Source organism: Pseudophryne corroboree, chromosome 8 (assembly GCF_028390025.1).
Source record: "Pseudophryne corroboree isolate aPseCor3 chromosome 8, aPseCor3.hap2, whole genome shotgun sequence".
NCBI classification, from domain to species: domain Eukaryota; kingdom Metazoa; phylum Chordata; class Amphibia; order Anura; family Myobatrachidae; genus Pseudophryne; species Pseudophryne corroboree.
Window position 1 is genome coordinate 9,676,037 of NC_086451.1, and position 21,609 is coordinate 9,697,645.

The 21,609-nt window shown below is 48.9% G+C and overlaps 2 protein-coding genes across 7 annotated transcripts in view; one reads left to right on the top strand and one right to left on the bottom strand.

Moving 5' to 3' along the window:
* RALGPS1 (Ral GEF with PH domain and SH3 binding motif 1) overlaps positions 1-21,609 on the top strand; it is a 552,121-nt gene that overhangs the window by 408,507 nt on the left and 122,005 nt on the right. The gene's annotated exons all lie outside the window — the stretch shown is intronic.
* Positions 1-21,609, bottom strand: part of ANGPTL2 (angiopoietin like 2) — a 260,169-nt gene that overhangs the window by 173,073 nt on the left and 65,487 nt on the right. The window lies entirely within an intron of this gene.

Sequence of the window (21,609 nt, forward strand, 5' to 3'; positions counted from 1 at the left end):
TATTTTTATTTTTTAAACATGTTGCAAGTATTGATGGGAAAAGAAACCGCAGGTCCGGGAATAACAGTAGATAGAAATTACAGTACGGATATACATCATAATCATATTACAAGTAACACAAACTGCGCATCTAGAATATACAGGTATCGGAAAAGATTTTTTTACATTTATTGGATAATTTAAAAAAAAAATGAAGCCAGTAACACATAAAAGAAGGAGGGGAAGAAGGGTAGGTACGCAGGGGGGTAGTACGGTTGGGGTAGGGGGGGTACGGTTGGGGTAAGTAGTATGACGGGCCACCAAGGAAGCTGCTTCCTCCATTCAACACTTACAACTTTTTTAAAGTTTTTATACTACAGTCGCGTGGAAGGAATGGATACAGAAGTTGATACATTGGTCTGTTTAACATTTGTATTTAGTTCTTTAGGGCTGTTTTGCGGGGTTGTGCGCTGCTTAAGCTTCTATTATGGAAATTATGTTTATTTTATGGGGATTCGTGTTACAGATGGGCTATAGGGGCTCAGTCAGGAGACCCCTGACTTCTGTTTTATGTAATTCAAACCATAAACCGGGTCATATTTAGCAAATGAGCAGGTTGTATATATACGAACTTCTTACACTTTCGTCCTGCGTCAGTCTCCTTTCTGCATTGACAATCAAAAAGTTTACTGCCAGAATTTATCCGGAACCCTGTGGCCTGGGTGTTAGCCATCTGCCCCGGCGGTACTTATTTGACACAGTAACTTACCATCTCGCCGGACCTGTTCCTGCCAATATATTTGCAATGCTGAGTCGGCTTTCGTAGTGTAATTACAAAAATGTTTAAAAAAAAGTGTACGTTTTTCCTCTGTTGTAGCCGTCCTGAGATTACCACTGGTGAGGGTCTCTGCTGGCGTTAGTGGATCATTAGTGGGCACTGTGGGGCGAGGTGACTAAAGTTAGTAGAGTTTTGCGCTCTTGGTTTATTAGTTGCAGAGAGACTTTCATTGGGCTGGCCAGAGCATCCGAGAACAGTGACCGTGATGAGACGGCAACTGATCTAAAATTGTGACGTATGGGGACGCTAAACGCAAAGTTAACACGTCACATTACACACAAACCAGTCGTAATAGTAAGTTACATGTTCTTTTACACATCTCAGCAGAATTCCCCTCGTTGGCGACATCTCCTTGTATTGTAACATGTGCAGAGTACTCGCTTGTGGGTTGTATGAAGTCTTACAGTTGTAAAAGCTAAAATTTCAATACTTCATCTATGAAGAATTATTTTCTGGCAACTAAAAGGCATTAAATATTACGAGCGATGACGTTAGCCATTTTCTTGTTGGGGAAATGACCTAATTTACGTGAGATAAATTGCTTAAGGTTCTGGCCCTATGTGTTGGCTTTGAAAGGTCCCATGGACAGGTTTAGGGTTGGCAGATGCCATGAGGTTCTTGTTCGCCTCTGGACCCCAAAATAAGTCTCTCCACAGCGATTCAGCATGCAGCCAATAATTGTTTGTAGACTGAGTGTGAGCGTATGGGGCCCTCACCTTGTGTGGGGTCCTAGGGGCCCGGCCATAAACCCCAATCCCATGTAGAGCGGTTCCAGGGTTCTCCGGCGCTCCCGCTTTGGCTGACGTCTCTCTTGCCTTGAGCAGGGAAAGTGTTAAAGATTACGTTTGATAGAAATCCATGCGAATCAGATATTACTTCATAATTGCAGCGTGTAAAAGCCAGAACATGTCCTTGGAATGGAAAAATCAGTCAGAACAACGCGGCTTGAGGTCCAAATTCCACATTTCAGATACTTGTAGCAAAGCCACGATCTTAAGAGCAAGAAACACGGGTAAGGTCCCGGTGACTGGCGCAACCCTGAGAAATCTCCGTGTTCTGCTGCCAGGGTGGAATTAGTTGGACTTATTCTCATTAAGAAAAAAATAAACTTTCTGTCTTTGAGTCAGAACTTTTCTGAAGGTTAAAGTGCGTTCTTTCTAGTTCTGCCAGTATGGAACGGGAACCAAAGTGTTACGTGATGAGGGCTTGTCACCAGTGGGAGCCGCCATGTTGTGGGCTGTACGAGTATACAGCTCCCATAATGTTTTGATTAAAAACCTGGAGAAAATTAGCAAAATCGGAATCCTCGTTCCTCTTACACAAAAGATAACCCTTTATTGTTCCGTGGGCTAATAAAAATATAAAAGTGACCGTGACAGCCCGCGAACACTAAGGTGTCGCTGTATGCTTGCGGTCTCAAAATATCACAGGTTCCAACACAGACACCTTACCTGCTAGGGGTTATCTCCAGCTCTTATAGTTCCACTGGATACTAGTGATAACACATCAATGGAACATTTTCTGTCGCCTCCATTTATCATTAAAATGTCACCGAGGCAGCGGTAACGGGTCACTTTCTGGACAGACGAGGCTCAATACTACTTATATAATAGCTCATACTCCGTTTAGATTCCAATCCGTCCAGTAGGGTGTGTGGGGGGGAATGGGGGGGGGGGGCTACTATTATTACGCCATTTGTTTTACACAATCAGTTTTTTTTTTTTTAAACAATTTGAACCTTTAATATTAAGATCAACAATGACGTCCAATAGGCAACAGATAAACAGTCAGGATCTGTAAATACCCCACAACCACCGCCAAGCACGGCAAAATATTGGTTGGCGATTACAGTGGGCATTGAATTTGCACCAACTTGTTGAAACTGTCAGAATTTGTCGCCCAGAACTGAGACGAGACAAAGGCAGCGCTCGCATATAGGGACAGAACTAGGCTTTATTATGGGGTTGTAGTATCAGGGAATAGGTGTGACCAGCTCTGCTTATTGGGGTACAGTGGGCGATGGCCATTCTCGCCAAAGATATAACGCAGTATTGGCGGCGATCTGGTAATTATTGTGCTCTGCGCAGAATGTCAGAGCGTGGAACAGGCCGCACTAACAGGACGGTTTCCTGCATGTGTCAGTAACGGGAGTGAAGTTTGCCCATTAGGTTTCAGGTCCTGTTTTCCTTCCAGTTGATGATTCTCTTGGAAATATCGCAGCTGCTCGCACAGATTCCTCGCATAACGCGGGACTTATACAGGACACAATGGGATATGGAGAATTGCTGCAGATTTTCACATAGGGATCAGTGATCCCTAGTGCACCAGCCTCGCACTTCCCACTGCCAGGAGGATAAAGCGAGTCACACAGCGGTTATCTTACAGCACAGAGGTGGATGGTTTCTGCATGCCTGGCTGTCAGCAGGTCCATAATATCGCCTGCTCAGAGTGTATTTGTATTGCAGAACAGCCCCCTATACCTCTCATATAGATCTGTGCAGAGTGATTGTCAGCTGTCATGCACCCCACCCCGGTAATCCCCATTGTGGTATGGGCAGGAATGGGCGAGCCGGGCCTGGGTGACAGGACAGAACAGATCTGAGGAATGACATGTCTGTTTGGGAAGAGACCCCCTTTACCTCCCCTCATTCTCCCATCAGTACCTCTGTCTGCCTGTTACTAATTAGCACTGATCCGACATGGCAGAATACATTGTTGCATGTCAAAGTTATGTTGAGCAGAAATCAATGGTTTTTCTGTTGGAGCTGCGGTTTCCATCTGGTCCTAGTTAGCCGCCCTATTCTGTTTATGTGCCTGATTGTGACTATTACAGCGCTGCGCAGAAAGGTACTATGACAGGAGTGCGGCATGCTTCTCTGTGAGAGTCTCCGGTATAAGGAACGAGGGACTGCCATTGGGAAGTGGCATCTTCTGCAGGAACCGCAGGTGCCGAAGCCGACGTGGCAGCTAGATGAGACTGAGAGGCACATGCAGGTGTCCTATCCGGCAAGCACGGGCAACCTGGCTTTTCAGGAACTATAGGTCCTCTGGTGACCTGCTAAGCTGGGACTTATAGTTCTACAACAGCTGCAAAGTCACTTTTTCATCTATATATAAATTATCCACTTTTGGGATCTTAAATCCAACAAAAATAAGTAAATGCTCAACAACAACAAAATTGTTTAACGTCTCGTAATTTTTTAGAAAAACGGTCTTAAAATGTTTTTCTTGTACAAATGAAAAAAATAAATGTTGTTATGGACTATTACACACGTCATAAAACTGAATTGTGAGCTTATTTGCGAAAAGAAATATCCTGAATTGTCTCCTGAACCAGCCGGTGAGCGAACGTCTGTGCCGCCAAGGCCTCAGTAAAACAGATGGACTGATTTCTCAATGGACGTCCGCAAGGATACAAGTAGATATATTGTGTACAAGACACTAAATGCAGCAACAGGCGAAGCTGCAGCACTTTACCTGGCGTTGCGGACGTCTTCTCGCATTGATCATGGCAGGCTGTCTAATACTTTTATCTGGGTCACGCAGGTGAGGTTAGAGGTCTTAGTTGCAAACCTAGATCAGGTAATCGGGGTGCAGAAATCGGGAAAGTCACCTCGTCCGGATGGTGTCTCATTGGCTGACTATAAAACATTACACGCACATTGTTCCCCCCATTTATGTAATATACTCAGTGGTATTCACCAGAACGAGGCCCCCTACCCCCAAATGTCACAGGCTGAAATAACATTAGTTAGATGCTAACGACCCCAAAGTCTGTGCGTAATTACAGGCCTTCATCTCTACTCATTAATTACATAAATCTGGTTGGGGGAAAGGAATACAAATGCTGTATATTCTCGGAGGGCGTTGTGCTTTCTCCCCGACACATCTCCCTTCCTAATACGTAGAAGACTTTATATTCCATTTTGTCTGGTTATAAAATAAATGACGGTAAATTAGAGGCTTTTCCCGTTTACTCTCAGCTCAAATTATAACTTTCACTGGAAACACCAGGAAAATCAAATATGTGGGTATTTATATAATAAGGGCTTATGCCGGCGATATAAAAAGAATTTTCCTCTCCTTTTCATCCAAATAAAATCAGATCTGGCGCGACGGGCGCAGCGCGTGGTCTCTTGTTATGGGAGGGTGGCTGCCATAAACATCAATATTCAGAGGATTCCAGTGCGTATTCAGAGTGAGATCTCGCGCTGACCTTCGCTTGGCCTTCCAGAAGCTGAGAACGGTTACTGCGCTACCGATTTTAAGTTCAATTTTTTATTTAAATTTTTCTTGGGCTCAAGTAGAATAATATAGAGTTAGGGGTTGGTTCTGCAGGCAGAGAGATCTTTTATAATCCAGTTACCAAATTCTTATATGCACTCAGATCTTTCTGCCTTCGAGGTTTCGATCGTAGCCACACGACCTACCTCTTTGTCCCCTGTATGGGACAATATGCCCCCCCCCCCCCCCCCTCCCGCCAGGAGTATTACAATCCCGTACACACGTGGAAATACTTCTTAGCCCAAGGCTAGCATACGTTTCTATAGAAAAATTCTAAATTATTTAAATACCTTCAAGTGCGTTATTTCTCCAGACTGTCCGAAGGGAAAAAAATTCCCACGTGTCGCCGCTGTTGGCGCAGCCTGCTACTTAATCACCGATTAGAAGAGGTTGAACTTCTGTGTTACTTATTATGTTATTCTCCTTGGAAACAATGAAACACAAATCTGTCGACTGGGAAAAGACTTGGGGCCATCGCCAGGTGAGGTCTCTTGGCCAATTATTAGACAAGGGGTCGCTGAATCTTCCAGCTGTACCCTAATTTATGGGAATTCATACAAAATCTCCTGTAGGTGGCAGTACACGTCCCAACCGGATTTACTAAATCTTTCCATCTTCCTCTCCTCAGTTTTGGCGGGGGCTGTGGCCAGATCAGGGAGGGGGTGGGGGGACACGACGCTTGGCCAAAGATTTCTATCTTTTGGCCGGACAATAAACAGTTATTAGAGGAGATATTGCGGCGTGGTTACGTTAGGCCTCTGGAATGCCCTTCTCGCCTGGCTGTTCCACACCTCCCTAAATAAAGTGTCATAAATTAACATCTCATCTCCAGGTTGCCAGGAGATCAGTAGCAAAATTTTGGAAACAACCCCCTCGCTCCCTCCTGTTCAACACGGTCAGGAGTAAGGATTCTGATCATGGCTGAAATGGAAAAAGTGACCCACTGAGTACTCGGGGAAAAGAAGACGAGCTCAGCCAGATATAGGAGCTACGGTTCACTTACAGTGCTGGAACTCCCAAGTGTTCCCTAATTATAATCCTTCTTCCAGTGACCTTTCTGATACTAGCAGTCCTACTAAGGAGCATTGTTCTCCGAGCTTCATATTTCCAGGATCCAGTCTGTATCTCGCCCCCTCTAACGCTTCCCAGTTTTCCCTTAGAAACTCCATCAACAAAAACAATGCAGAGGCGTTACAGATATGCTGGAACAGATATTGTGAGGATGTTCTGTATGCTGGTTATGCTCCTCTTTGCTGTGTGTACAAATAACAACATGGCGAAGACTCTTTATTTTCCAGTCCGATGGCCTTTGTTATGCGGCTACTGGAAGCCTCTCTGGATTCTCAATGATTTGGGAAACCCAGAGGTGTTGTACTTTGAGAATCTACGCTCCTCATGCTAAGTGAAGCTTTTGATGGCATGCCGTAGTATCTACATCGCTACGAATCCTACAACCTCTATCGCAGTAATATTGGCCGGAACATTGGAATGATCAGCACCGATTGGAGACGTTCCCGGTTGTCCTGTGTAGGCAGGGCCGATCTTTTACATATCTTCTTTCACAAACTAACGTATCCCCATCAGGTCCTCTTAGTGTCACTTACACATAACCTTGATCTAACCATTACGCCTTTATTGTGTGACTTTGTGGTCTATTTACTAAGCCTTGGACAGAGAGAAAGTACCAACCAATCGGCTCTTAACTGTCATTTTTCAAACATATGTATGACAGGAGCTGATTGGCTGGCACTTTATCTCCCTCTACTTTATCTCTCTCCAGGGCTTAGTAAGTAGACCCCTTTGTCTACAATACGAAACATCATCGTATACACTTAAATAAGTGGAGACAGCACTAAACTAATGGAGGTATGTGTTTTCCAGACGACGTTGCGTATGATCGCGTTGCCTTGTTACGTCATTTACAGGGCTGGTTGCACGACCAAAACAATTATGCAAGTACCATCTTGGAAATAAATGCCATCGCTGACCCCCTTCTTTGTGTCCTTTCCGCGTTTACAAGACCGAAATACTCCATTTACCTGAGAATCTTCTGCTTGTGACCAGGCAGAATGTGGTGTATCTTCTACATGAGTGTAAAGGTAACCCACGTCATTGGGGATCCTGATGTCCCGGGTGGGGGATGGGGGTGCTTTTCATATATAGGATAAAGAAGAGTTGAAATGTATTGAACAGCTAATAGATTCATAGCAGCCATTACAGCTAACCATTCAGAGTTATAGACAATACGGACATTGATTGGGGCCACCCTCTGGGAGTTCTTCCTATAAGACCACCCCAGCAACGTACAGTTGTTTCTCAACCTTTAGACCATTCGGTAATAAGTTCTCCTTCTGGGACATCAGACTGGCTACTTAGACCTTAGCTTACTCCATATCCACCTTCCCCAGTGCTATGTATATGGACTCTGTCTTCATAGGGGAACATTGACCAGCCCTGCACGTGGTAAGTGCCACCACACTGCAGCTGATCTGTAGGCCTGTCTGATGAGTAGAGGTTTGTGGACCTCTGTGTGGAACTTGTCCTATAACAACATGTATAACGATGTTCCTTCCACCCCCGAGTTGGCGATATTTGTCATTCTTTCTCACTGGTATGTAAACATTGGTGTTGGCTAAGTTCGTTGCGCCGTACTCCATCCATGGATTGGTTAGATCATCCTGCCAGTAAGAGGGATGTATGAATACGTTCTTTGAAATCTGGGAGAGCTTCATAGACACCTTGCTTCATGGTTTCTGCAATACCCTATGGTCCGAGACTCCTATACCTTCATGCAACATCCCCCAGTCTCTGTATAAGTACACTGATGGTTTGTGGGGGGCTCTTTCTTATTTCCGCACCCATCACGGGCAGGCGGGTTGCCGGACAATATTTTTATATGGTGGGTAGTACCATCTACCCTCATATGAAATCGTGTGTTGTCTGTTCTTCCTCCCGATTAATAGAATGAGAGCTACAGTGAGCTACATACCAAAAAGGAGGTTTTAAAGGCAAATGGTAAATGCAATGTCCATTGTCTACTATCTGGCAACAATTATTATCCCGCTTTGGAACATTCCTCTCGGCTGGATTAGTCTTGGCTTCCAGCGCACTCTCCTCGCTGTGCCAGGAGTCCTGGTGGGGTCACAGCTGCTACGTCACGGTGGCTTGGCCCTTCCTGCGGGTCTTCCAGCAGTGATTATCCGGCTCTGAGGCTGTAAATCACAGATATAATATATATATATATATATATGTACAGTACAGGACAGGAAAGACTCAGCAGGGGCCAGTGCATGATATTGTGGTGTGAGACCGGCTGTCATAGTCCACGTTGTCCTTGACCAGAACGGGGGATTTACAAAGGTTTTACTCATTGCTATTTAGGCAACTGTCCCGGTGTGACGGCCGGATGTTGCTGATAGTTATGTCCCCTGCGCTGTTCCTCTTTATTGGGGAGAGCGGGCTAAGGGATGACCAGCGCTTCAGACGTTACATTAAATATCTCGGCTTTTGCTGACGGGAAGCCGACATACTGATCTGGGTACTGCGCCGTATATACTGAGAACAAATAAGAAATAGTTACAGCACTGTACTTCTGTAATGATCAGGCGCTGTCCTTTACACCGTACCCCTGAGAGCGCACTAGCTCACCCAGCCTCTAGGGCTTATTTACTAACAATGCGTGTAAGCCCCTCTCGTCATGCCGACAATACACAGATGGATTTACATGAGCAAGCGTCTTCATCTCCGGAGAACGGTGATAACTCTGCGCCTGCCTCCCTATTAGAGGTGAGCCAAAGGGCGCATGTGGGGAGCGTGATAGGGCAATTGGCGCCATCGCTACCCGGCACATTCTGGGAATTGCGTCGTCACACAGATGATCGATGCTTTTTGCCCACATTTGGTATTATATTGATGTGTTATAATGGTTTTTGATGATTTATCGATGACAATCCGTTATTTGCCCCGGGCAATTCTAACATCTCAGTTTTGCCCCCAGGTGTCTGGTACTGTAAGTGCTGACTTACACTGTATTTGCCATTTGTCTAGGCAGTATTTTGCAAATTTGGTGGGATGGGGGAAACCAGGGGGGTTTCCAAGTGTCAGGATCGGAGGAGTTATTCCTCTCCACAGGGTCTGAGAGAATGTCTGCCCTGGTTCCGGGTCCGTTCCTGTATCACGTGACGTTTGGGTCTGGTCTGCGCACAAGCCCCATTGTGTAGCCTTGTCTCTGATGCGTTGTCGCTGAAGCTGAGCTGACCCACGTGTGTCTGTCATACGTCAAACTATGGCTATGAAATAAGCAGAATATAAATCCTAATTAGTTTTAGTGCAGATATTAGTATGCCAGAAATCAGTTCACTACTAGGACCTAACGCCATCGCCGAGACGCAATGCACACTCATGTCACCATCTCCTAGTGAACTGATGCACTGATGTGGTCTGTGCAAGTGTGCAGCACAAAATGGCTGCCTGCGTAACTCACGTCTGCACCTTACATGGCTGACAGGCAACTTATCCAGGCATGAAATGGGCCCAGTGGAGCTTACAATCTATATTATCTGCTGCGTGGTCACACTAGGGTTAATTTTATGCTTATCAGAAGCCAACGCTGTGTGCAGCTGTTTGAAAGCGACCAAACTAATCTACATAATAAATACACAGATTTATAGCAGACAATAGAGGAGATGCTTCCACTAATAGAGGATGGGGGAGGGTGTGGGGGTGTTATATGATGTCACCCTCATAGCACGTTTACTATGTAAAACAAAAAAATAATAATTTCCAAGTAAACACTTATCCGCCTGTAGGTTGCGCAATGTGATGGCTGTGTCACCATGACGACCAGTAAACAGTCTGTCCGATATTCAGCACTGGCGTGTTACAGCTATTACCTGGGGTCGGGTGGGCGCAGACAGAGCGGCATCATTGGCCCTTTCATGCCTTATCAGATCACCCAGCGGCCCGCAGTCCCCCCCGCACAGGCCCTGTGTGGTTACAGCAGCTGCACGACTTACCTGACGGTAGTTACTAATCCATTACTCACTGCGACAGTCACACACAGTAAGTGGAGGGGAACTGCAGATGACTGACACCTGTGACATCAGGGCAGGCAGCGGTTTCTGCGCTGCGGCCGAATCTCCCATCATGCTCAGCTGGCGCGCCAATGTCGTGTGTGCCAGGTAGTTAGAGTTGCCCGTCTGCACAGAGAACCTTATTTATCTACATTCATTCTTTCACGTGAGCGAGGTTCTGTACAGGTAAAAAGTTCTGCGTCATCCTCACGCCAGCCGGACATGGGGCGATCGCCGCCGGACCTGTTTGTGCTGTCTGTAGATGAGCCCCCACTAATAGCGCCCACCGTCTACCCGTATTTATCAACATGTCAGATAGTTCCGATTGTTACGAGGTGATTATTATTACTGAGCCCCCGCCTGTGGTACACCTGTGCTCTTACCTTGTGCGGTGGTAGGGTGACAGTCGGTGGCATCGTCCTGCCTCCTGCGCATGATGACATCACAACCTGACGCGGCACACTCCCAGCTCATCTCTTACCTGTGCCGCTGGCGCTCCCCCATGTCAGCTGCTGTATGGTGATACGCGGACAGGGGGGGAAATTGGGGGGCAATGGGGTGTTCTCACGTATGTTCGGTAAGAGTGTGTACATGAAAGTGTAGGCTGGCTAGACTTGTGCGTACACGTAAATACATCGGTATCAGATCTATCCTGCGCAAGGATCTGGCCACAGAGATACGCACAACGCTGCGTAAGGGCGAATATCTGCCGTCAGCGCTACGCACACAGCGCCAGAGCAGTAACACCCGACTCAGCACCAGGGTGGTTGTGAAATATTTTAAGTATGAGATCAGTTTTTGAAACTCTTTGTGGGGGAGAGGTATCAAGCCTTGGAGAGAGAGATAGTGAAGAAGTTTCCCGAAGCAGCCAATCAGCTTGTGTCATTTCAGAGACGGCGGTAGATAAATGAGAGTTAGCAGCTGATTGGCTGCTTTGGGTAACATCTTCACTTTAACACACCAAGTCTTGGTACATCTCCCCCTGAGTGCCTGTACATATGTCGTCGCTGAGCTGAGCCGCGCTTGGCCAGCGTGCTGCGGGGTGACGTCACTCTCTGTATTAATGATTTTTGCTTCTGTCATCAGTAACCAGAGGGGTAATTACTGGGAGCGGGTCAGATTGGAAACACATGGAGCGCTCTCCAGCCTGAACTTATATTGTTTTCTAAATCTTCGTCCAATTTCACAATGATTACATCAGAATGTAAAAATAGTTCTATACACGGGTGAGTCCCCTCGCTCTGGAGACTGCTATAATACCGTATTCTACAGGAAAATCGGGAAAAGTGTGCAGTGCATACGTTTAATGGTATCTGTCATTGTGGTTGCATTGCCCGATGTGTTTTAATGCTCTTTCCCATCAGGGAGGTATATAGAGATTTGCTGCAGATATATTGCATGTGTACTATCATATCTCCCAATATGTATACCAGGCCAAACCTGACCCCAACCCTACAAAAACATCCTCTTTTGGATGAAGTTCTGCCCATTTCAGTGTAAGCTCCACCCCTTTTTGTGCAACGCAATTTACTGCTGTCCTGATGAATGTGGAGAAGTTGGGGGGAGGGGGTATAATGACGTGTCCCGCTGCATTCTCTATTCTAGGAAAATAAGGATAATAAAGAGCATTCTCTCATTTGGGGGAGACTCAGCAATTCCAGGGGAGAAGGCAGATCCGCATTTCACATCATATGTACATACACTATGCAGATGATAAGTGTGCGCACATCCGAAGTCTGATGGGTGTGGAAAATATCGCCCGTCATGATCACGTCTTTATATGAGTGTATTAGTAATGCCTTTATATTAGACAACTCCTGCTATTGGCTCTTTAATACAATGACTCCTCCTGTTTGAAAAAGTTCCATAACGGAATACATAATAAGATTATTGCCCATAAAACTGGAGGATGCGCAGTCACCCGGGTGTGATTACCCATCCTGTGTGCAGAAGTGCAGACCGCGTGTTTGCTTAGGGAAAGCGATATTCCAACATCTCTGGTGCAGTTCAGGCTCCACAAGGGGAGCTGGTGGCAGTGGTGATTTCCCCATCTATGTAATAACAGCAGTATAGTCAGGCTACAGATGTTTTCTCCTGACTGTTCTCAATGCACCATATAATGACTTGGAGATTCCTGCGCTAATGTTGAGGCAGATCTGGATGTTTACGAGACCCAGCCAATGGATGTTGCGTCATCTGCGAGAGCCGGAAACTTTCCATTTGTAATAATGGTTGCAGGTCCACAGGCTTTGCTTCTGTTTAAGCTTCTATTTTATCTAAACGCAAAATCTGTCAGGAAGATATCGGGAGAATGTGTCCCATAAACGCTTTGATCTGGGACATATATACTTTGCACTGGCCGCACCAGCCATCTTATACCACCAAAACAGCTCTGAGCCACCGAGGCATGGACACATAGAGACCTCTGAAGGTGCCCTGTGGTAACTGGCAGTGACACCAAGACATTAGCTTCAGATGCTGTAAGGTGCGAGTTGGGGCCTCCATGGCTTGGCCTTGTGTTTCCAGCACATCCCACAGATGCTCAATCAAGACCTGAGGAATTTGGAGACCAAGTCACCACTTTGATCTCTCTGCCATGTTCCTCAGACCATTCCTGAGCAATGTTTGCAGTGTGGCCGGGCGCAATATCCTGCTGCCAGGGAAAGCCGTTACCATGAAGGGGTGTACCTGGTCTGCTACGATGGTTAGGTAGGTGGTACATGTCAAAGTAGCATCCACATGAAAAGCAGGAACCAAGATCTTCTAACAGAACATTGCCCAGAGCATCACACTGCCTCGGCCGGCTTGCCTACTTCCCATACTGCATCCTGGTGCCATCTGTTTCCCAGGTAACCGATGCACACACATCTGCCCGTCCACCTGATGTAAGAGTCATCAGACCAGGCCTTCTTCTTCCATTGATCCATAGTCCAGTTCTGATGCTCATGTGCCCATCGTAGGTGCTTTCAGTGGTGGATGGGTCAGCATGAGCACTCTGACCAATCTGCGGCTACACAGCTCCATATACAGCAAGCTGCGATGCTCGTTGTGTATTCTGTCACCTCTCTATCACAGCCAACAGTACCTTTCTCTGCGGTCTGAGCTACAGGAGCTCTTCTGAGACCAGGCAGGTTAGCCTTTGCTGCCCACGCACATCAATGAGCCTTGGGCAGCCATGACTCTCTGGACGGATTATGGGTTGTCCTTCCTTGGACCAGTTTTGGTGGGTACTACTACTAACCAATTCATACGAGGGACACCCCACAAGACCTGATGTTCTGGAGATGCTCTGACCCAGCCGTCTAGCCATCAGAGTTTGGCCTTTGTCACTGTCGCTTGCCCATTATTCCCACTTCCAATGTATCAACTTCAAAAACTAAGTGCCCACTTACTGCCTTATGTATCCCATCCCTAGCAGGTGTACAGTTTATTGGCCTTCAGAAGGGTGAGGGGGACTAAACAGTGGTGGGGGGACAGTGTACTGTATACTGGCAGCAGAAGGGTGGAGTGGGACTAAATATGGGACATAATAGTGGGGGAGGGCAGCAGTGTACTGTATACTGGCCATCAGAAGGGTGGAGGTGGACTAAATATGGGACATAATAGTGGGGGGAGGGCAGCAGTGTACTGTATACTGGCCAGCAGAAGGGTGGAGGTGGACTAAATATGGGACATAATAGTGGGGGGAGGGCAGCAGTGTACTGTATACTGGCCAGCAGAAGGGTGGAGGTGGACTAAATATGGGACATAATAGTGGGGGGAGGGGAGTAGTGTACTGTATACTGGCCAGCAGAAGGGTGGAGGTGGACTAAATATGGGATATAATAGTGGGGGCAGGGCAGCAGTGTACTGTATACTGGCCAGCAGAAAGGTGGAGGTGGACTAAATATGGGACATAATAGTGGGGAAGGGCAGCAGTGTACTGTATACTGGCCAGCAGAAGGGTGGAGGTGGACTAAATGTGGGACATAATAGTGGGGGGAGGGCAGCAGTGTACTGTATACTGGCCAGCAGAAGGGTGGAGGTGGACTAAATATGGGACATAATAGTGGGGGAGGGCAGCAGTGTACTGTATACTGGCCAGCAGAAGGGTGGAGGTGGACTAAATATGGGACATAATAGTGGGGGAGGGCAGCAGTGTACTGTATACTGGCCAGCAGAAGGGTGGAGGTGGACTAAATATGGGACATAATAGTGGGGGGCGAGGGCAGCAGTGTACTATATACTAGACATGAGAAGAGGCTGTGTATTTTACATTGGACACCAGGAAGGGGGTGGGGGGTGTATTGGGCATTAGAGGAGATGGGGCTTTTTTTTGTATATGGGGGTCTGTGTACAGTAGATTGTACATTGGGGGGCTGTGTATTGGGGAGTGCACTGTATATTGGACATCAGAGTGGATAGGGCTGTAGATTGTACTTGAGGGGAGGGGAGGGGGGGGGGGTGGCTGTAGATTGTACATCAGCGGGGGCTGTATATTGTGTATTGGGGGAATTGTACTGTATATTGTACATCAGAGGATGTGGAGGCTGTATATTAGACATCACAGGATAATTGTGCAGCATACCGTATACCAGAGAGGGGGCTACGTGCTGTATATAAGACCCCATAGTGGCGGGGGGGGGGAGCTGTATAATGTATATGGGGGGGAATTGCCCTGTATATTGGACATCAGCGGGTTAGTTCCTGTATATCAGTAGAGGCTCTGCCATATATGATGACTGGAGATATTGGCCGGCTATAGCAATGCATGCTGGGACGTGGGGTCTGTGTACTGGGCAGGGAAGGAATTCACCACGCTGTACTGCGCATCATGGCGACGGCTCTGCTCTGTATGCTGGCTATCAGGCCATTTAAAGTCTTAGGGCGGGATGTACTAAAGGGAAATTGCGATAAAACCCCCGTTTTCTGGGTTTTTATTGCATTTTCATATGTACAAACACCCGACCGCCGTGTTTTTGCCGCACAGGGTATCGGCATCTTTGGATGGTGATACCCTATAGAAGCCTCCGCCGACGCCCCTCCCCCCTGGCATACCTTCCTCCAGAAAGCCTGGACCCAGAAGGGAAACTCCTCCTCCCCCTAGCAACGCAGCCGGAAGTCCTTCCGGCTGCAGAGGGGAGGAGGTGGCGCCGGGGACAGCCTGCTACCCGGGAGGGGAGCAGGTGAAGAGCCCAGGGAGGTGACGGAGACCCCCGCACACCACCTCACAGGTATCGCGGGGGGCCTCCATCACCGCATTGCGATATTGATCACATATGTTAGTACATATACGATTGGCGGCGACTTATGTTAATACATCCCGCCCTTAGACAGTAGTAAGATACACAGCACCCGGGGACATATAAACCTGTTGTCTATAGCAACCAGTCCAATTTTTTTGTTACTTTCTTTTTTGCAAAGTTGAGAAAAGCGTCCGGTGTCGGCACCTCTGTGCCACGCACCGGCTCGCACCCTGGGAATGTCTGGGGCTTGTAGCCTGCGTCTCCTGGGATCCTCTGTGGCCTCTGGCTTTCCTGTAGACCGTACACAGGTCCCTCGCTGTGTGAGAGGCGTCATCGCTGAAGTCATTTATTACAGTCATATTATTTTTTGACCGTTACACAAACCCGTTGTAGTCACCGTACAAAGGAGAGCTCCGTCCTCAGGCCTCAGTATTTGTGCAGAAGTCTGACACATTCATCAACTCACTTTTGTGTTGACCTCGTAAACCTGTCAGACAATAAACTTCTTGGAAAAATATTTTCCGACACTTCATCCACTACAATGAGCGCTGATGGCGGCGCTGGGTATGTGATAAATCAGCGATTACCGCTCGGGGCCTGGTGACGTCTTGCCCTCCTCAGCCACATCCCCAATATTTCATTGGTTAGCCCAGTAGGGAAATGTTTTCCAGGTGCTCCCACTGGCTCCTGTGTCCGTGCTGCCTGCAGTCATACACCTGCTTACAGTGCAGGTACACGGGACGGACTGCAGGGCCTAGCTGGCTGGAATGGAAACGTTTTCCTTGCAGATTAGTGTTCTCTGTAATCGCCTGTCCAGGTTCTCCCCATTCCTTCCAGCACAGAGACGCAGCTCGGCCAGGTACCATCCTCTCCTTGGTCTCTGTGCTGGGCTGTATCCTGTCATATTACATGTAAACTCCTAGAGAGAACCTGGTAGCTGGACTGGATCTTGGCTCCGCACCTGGAAGATCTGCTGGTTCCGTTTTCTGGCTCACACGTGGTATGGCTGACTGTGGCGCTAAGAAGAGGGGAAAGCAGTAACAAGATGAGGTCACTTCATGGTTCTCCTCACAGACTGGCTCGACCGGGTCACAGGCGTTTCATGCTCCCCGTATGGCGAGGACGGGAGTACAGGTTTGGGTGGAAACAAGGGAGACTAACCGCAGCCAGTTATATAGACAACCCTCTGATTATGATAGTTCAGGCAATTCACTATGGATGTGACCAGAGGAACTGTACTGAGACCTCTGCTGGGTGAGGCGTCATGCGTGACCACCTCTTACCTCGGCCCCCTGGCCTCTGCTTTCTCTCTCTCACTCCTGAATGTGCTGATGGCCCTGTATCCAGTCCAAAGCCCAGCCAGCATCCAGTGGGGCCTGTACAGTCACAGAGTAGCCCACCGTGCCTGCTCCCCTGGCAGCTGGGATGTGCCCATGCGTTGCCCTCCCCTGTATATTTTGCAACAGAACACTTACCCGCGCTTTGTCCCCCGGGGCTGAGGGAGCATGTTGCGGCCACTGCAATCCAGAAGGCTGAGAGGTACTGCTGACGCTCCTGAGGCAGGCATCGGAACTCCCTGCTCGTGCGTCCTGCAGGCTGGCAGCGCCATGGACATCAGCAAGCCAACCGGTAGCAGGTTAATGACCCAACCTTTCCCTACATCGCTGTAACTGGCAGGGCCGCTAGCTAACCTCTGTCTGGAGCCACTATATGAGACTATCCTCCTTCCACCTGGCTGACTCCGTTGGGGCTAGCCAGGGTCGGACGGCCCATAGGGGTGCAGAGGAAACCCCTGGTAGGCCCCACTGCCTGAAGGGTTCCAGACTGTGCACTTGAATTATACATTATACATATGTTACATTATAATGCACAGGACTATGTATTGTCTACAGTGCATTGCTGTTATTAATCTGGTACATTATCATGTACGCACTAGCAGTATTTACACTATATATATATTTATCAAGGTACCCAGACCATGCACTCTCTACTGGTTAGCCAAGTCTGTAAGGTTGGGCCCCTACCACTGCATTCCCCCGGTGAGCTTTTCATGCCCCAGCCTGACACTGAAGCTAGCACATACATTCTCTCTTGCATCCTGTGTTCTTACGTTGATAAATTACTTGGCTGTTACTTCCACACCAACCCTGGAACGTTCACCGACGTACTTACCTTCAGCTTGTATCTATGGCAGGAAGCACTACATCACGTCTGTGACCGGCCCCTGACACTATTGTACCTAACACGCAGAAATATCCGCTCACCGTGACACGTATAATACCGGATGCATGAAGCTTTGGAGGTGAAGGAGAATTTATCTTCGTCCATGTGCAGCTCCCCCGATTTACAGCCCCGCAGATGGACGCAACACCATCATCGCGGCAGTCACTGCTGAAATAATTTCAAAATTTCAAATGTCGTCTTCCCCCAGAGACGCCCCCTCCCCCAGGTTCCAGGCGGTTTCAGTGCTGACTATTATGGTGTGGCTCACTACTTACTCTCCATATTGGCCAATCAAGAATTGCTAATTATTACGCCTGCATTGCGTTCAGTCTATGGGCGACGGAAGGTTTGGGTTCTATTCAAGCCTTGATTATATTAATTCTAAGATGCCGTCATTTTATCTGTATGAAAAGATTATTTTTCATACCATATTGTAGCTGATGTTAGTATTGCGGATGTATCTCCAGAGTTTCCATACTGCGCACGGTCTGGAGCCCAGCGCACACAACTGTGTGCAATGCAGGGTTGTATTCTACTCAGCCGCATCTCCACTTGTGTCCAAATGGGCGTAATCGGGAGTGTGCTGTCCAGTCACAGGTACGCGTGCAGATATACGTGGTCCGGTCACAGGTACTGGTGCAGATATAAGCGATCCGGTCACAGGTACGCGTGCAGATATACGTGGTCCGGTCACAGGTACGCGTGCAGATATACGTGGTCCGGTCACAGGTACGCGTGCAGATATACGTGGTCCGGTCACAGGTACGGGTGCAGATATAAGCGATCCGGTCACAGGTACGCGTGCAGATATAAGCGGTCCGGTCACAGGTACGGGTGCAGATATAAGCGGTCCGGTCACAGGTACGGGTGCAGATATAAGCGGTCCGGTCACAGGTACGGGTGCAGATATACGCGGTCCAGTCACAGGTACGGGTGCAGATATACGCGGTCCGGTCACAGGTACGGGTGCAGATATACGCGGTCCGGTCACAGGTACGGGTGCAGATATACGCGGTCCGGTCACAGGTACGGGTGCAGATATACGCGGTCCAGTCACAGGTACGGGTGCAGATATACGCGGTCCGGTCACAGGTACGGGTGCAGATATACGTGGTCCGGTCACAGGTACGGGTGCATATATAAGAGGTCCGGTCACTGGTACGGGTGCAGATATACGCGGTCCGGTCACAGGTACGGGTGCATATATAAGAGGTCCGGTCACCGGTACGGGTGCAGATATAAGCGGTCCGGTCACAGGTACGGGTGCATATATAAGAGGTCCGGTCACAGGTACGCGTGCAGATATAAGCGGTGCGGTCACAGGTACGGGTGCATATATAAGCGGTCCGGTCACAGGTACGCGTGCAGATATAAGCGGTCTGGTCACAGGTACACGTGCAGATATAAGCGGTCCGGTCACAGGTACGGGTGCAGATATAAGCGGTCCGGTCACAGGTACTGGTGCAGATATAAGCGGTCCGGTCACAGGTACGGGTGCAGATATAAGCGGTCCGGTCACAGGTACGGGTGCAGATATAAGCGGTCCGGTCACAGGTACGCGTGCAGATATAAGCGATCCGGTCACAGGTACGCGTGCAGATATAAGCGGTCCGGTCACAGGTACGGGTGCAGATATAAGCGGTCCGGTCACAGGTACGGGTGCAGATATACGCGGTCCGGTCACAGGTACGGGTGCATATATAAGAGGTCCGGTCACAGGTACGCGTGCAGATATAAGCGGTCAGGTCACAGGTACGCGTGCAGATATAAGCGGTCAGGTCACAGGTACGGGTGCATATATAAGAGGTCCGGTCACAGGTACGCGTGCAGATATAAGCGGTCAGGTCACAGGTACGCGTGCAGATATAAGCGGTCAGGTCACAGGTACGCGTGCAGATATACGGGGTCCGGTCACAGGTACGCGTGCAGATATAAGAGGTCCGGTCACAGGTACGCGTGCAGATATAAGCGATCCGGTCACAGGTACGCGTGCAGATATAAGCGGCCCGGTCACAGGTACGCGTGCAGATATAAGCGATCCGGTCACAGGTACGCGTGCAGATATAAGCGGTCCGGTCACAGGTACGCGTGCAGATATACGTGGTCCGGTCACAGGTACGGGTGCAGATATAAGCGGTGCGGTCACAGGTACGGGTGCATATATAAGAGGTCCGGTCACAGGTACGCGTGCAGATATAAGCGGTCCGGTCACAGGTACGGGTGCATATATAAGAGGTCCGGTCACAGGTACGGGTGCAGATATAAGCGGATCCGGTCACAGGTACGCGTGCAGATATAAGCGGTCCGGTCACAGGTACGGGTGCATATATAAGAGGTCCGGTCACAGGTACGGGTGCAGATATAAGCGGTCCAGTCACAGGTACGGGTGCATATATAAGAGGTCCGGTCACAGGTACGCGTGCAGATATAAGCGGTCCGGTCACAGGTACGGGTGCATATATAAGAGGTCCGGTCACAGGTACGCGTGCAGATATACGTGGTCCGGTCACAGGTACGGGTGCAGATATAAGCGGTCCGGTCACAGGTACGGGTGCAGATATAAGCGGTCCGGTCACAGGTACGGGTGCATATATAAGAGGTCCGGTCACAGGTACGCGTGCAGATATACGTGGTCCGGTCACAGGTACGCGTGCAGATATAAGCGGTCCAGTCACAGGTACGGGTGCATATATAAGAGGTCCGGTCACAGGTACGGGTGCAGATATACGTGGTCTGGTCACAGGTACGGGTGCATATATAAGAGGTCCGGTCAAAGGTACGGGTGCAGATATACGTGGTCCGGTCACAGGTACGCGTGCAGATATAAGCGGTCCGGTCACAGGTACGCGTGCAGATATAAGCGGTCCGGTCACAGGTACGCGTGCAGATATACGAGGTCCGGTCACAGGTACTGGTGCAGATATAAGCGGTCCGGTCACAGGTACGGGTGCATATATAAGAGGTCCGGTCACAGGTACGCGTGCAGATATAAGCGATCCGGTCACAGGTACGCGTGCAGATATAAGCGATCCGGTCACAGGTACGGGTGCAGATATACGCGGTCCAGTCACAGGTACGGGTGCAGATATACGCGGTCCGGTCACAGGTACGGGTGCAGATATACGCGGTCCAGTCACAGGTACGGGTGCAGATATACGCGGTCCGGTCACAGGTACGGGTGCAGATATACGCGGTCCAGTCACAGGTACGGGTGCAGATATACGCGGTCCGGTCACAGGTACGGGTGCAGATATACGCGGTCCGGTCACAGGTACGGGTGCATATATAAGAGGTCCGGTCACTGGTACGGGTGCAGATATACGCGGTCCGGTCACAGGTACGGGTGCATATATAAGAGGTCCGGTCACCGGTACGCGTGCAGATATAAGCGGTGCGGTCACAGGTACGGGTGCATATATAAGCGGTCCGGTCACAGGTACGCGTGCAGATATAAGCGGTCTGGTCACAGGTACGGGTGCATATATAAGAGGTCCGGTCACAGGTACGCGTGCAGATATAAGCGGTGCGGTCACAGGTACGGGTGCATATATAAGCGGTCCGGTCACAGGTACGCGTGCAGATATAAGCGGTCTGGTCACAGGTACGGGTGCATATATAAGAGGTCCGGTCACAGGTACGCGTGCAGATATAAGCGGTGCGGTCACAGGTACGGGTGCATATATAAGCGGTCCGGTCACAGGTACGCGTGCAGATATAAGCGGTCTGGTCACAGGTACGGGTGCAGATATAAGCGGTCCGGTCACAGGTACTGGTGCATATATAAGAGGTCCGGTCACAGGTACGCGTGCAGATATAAGCGGTGCGGTCACAGGTACGGGTGCATATATAAGCGGTCCGGTCACAGGTACGCGTGCAGATATAAGCGGTCTGGTCACAGGTACGCGTGCAGATATAAGCGGTCTGGTCACAGGTACACGTGCAGATATAAGCGGTCCGGTCACAGGTACGGGTGCAGATATAAGCGGTC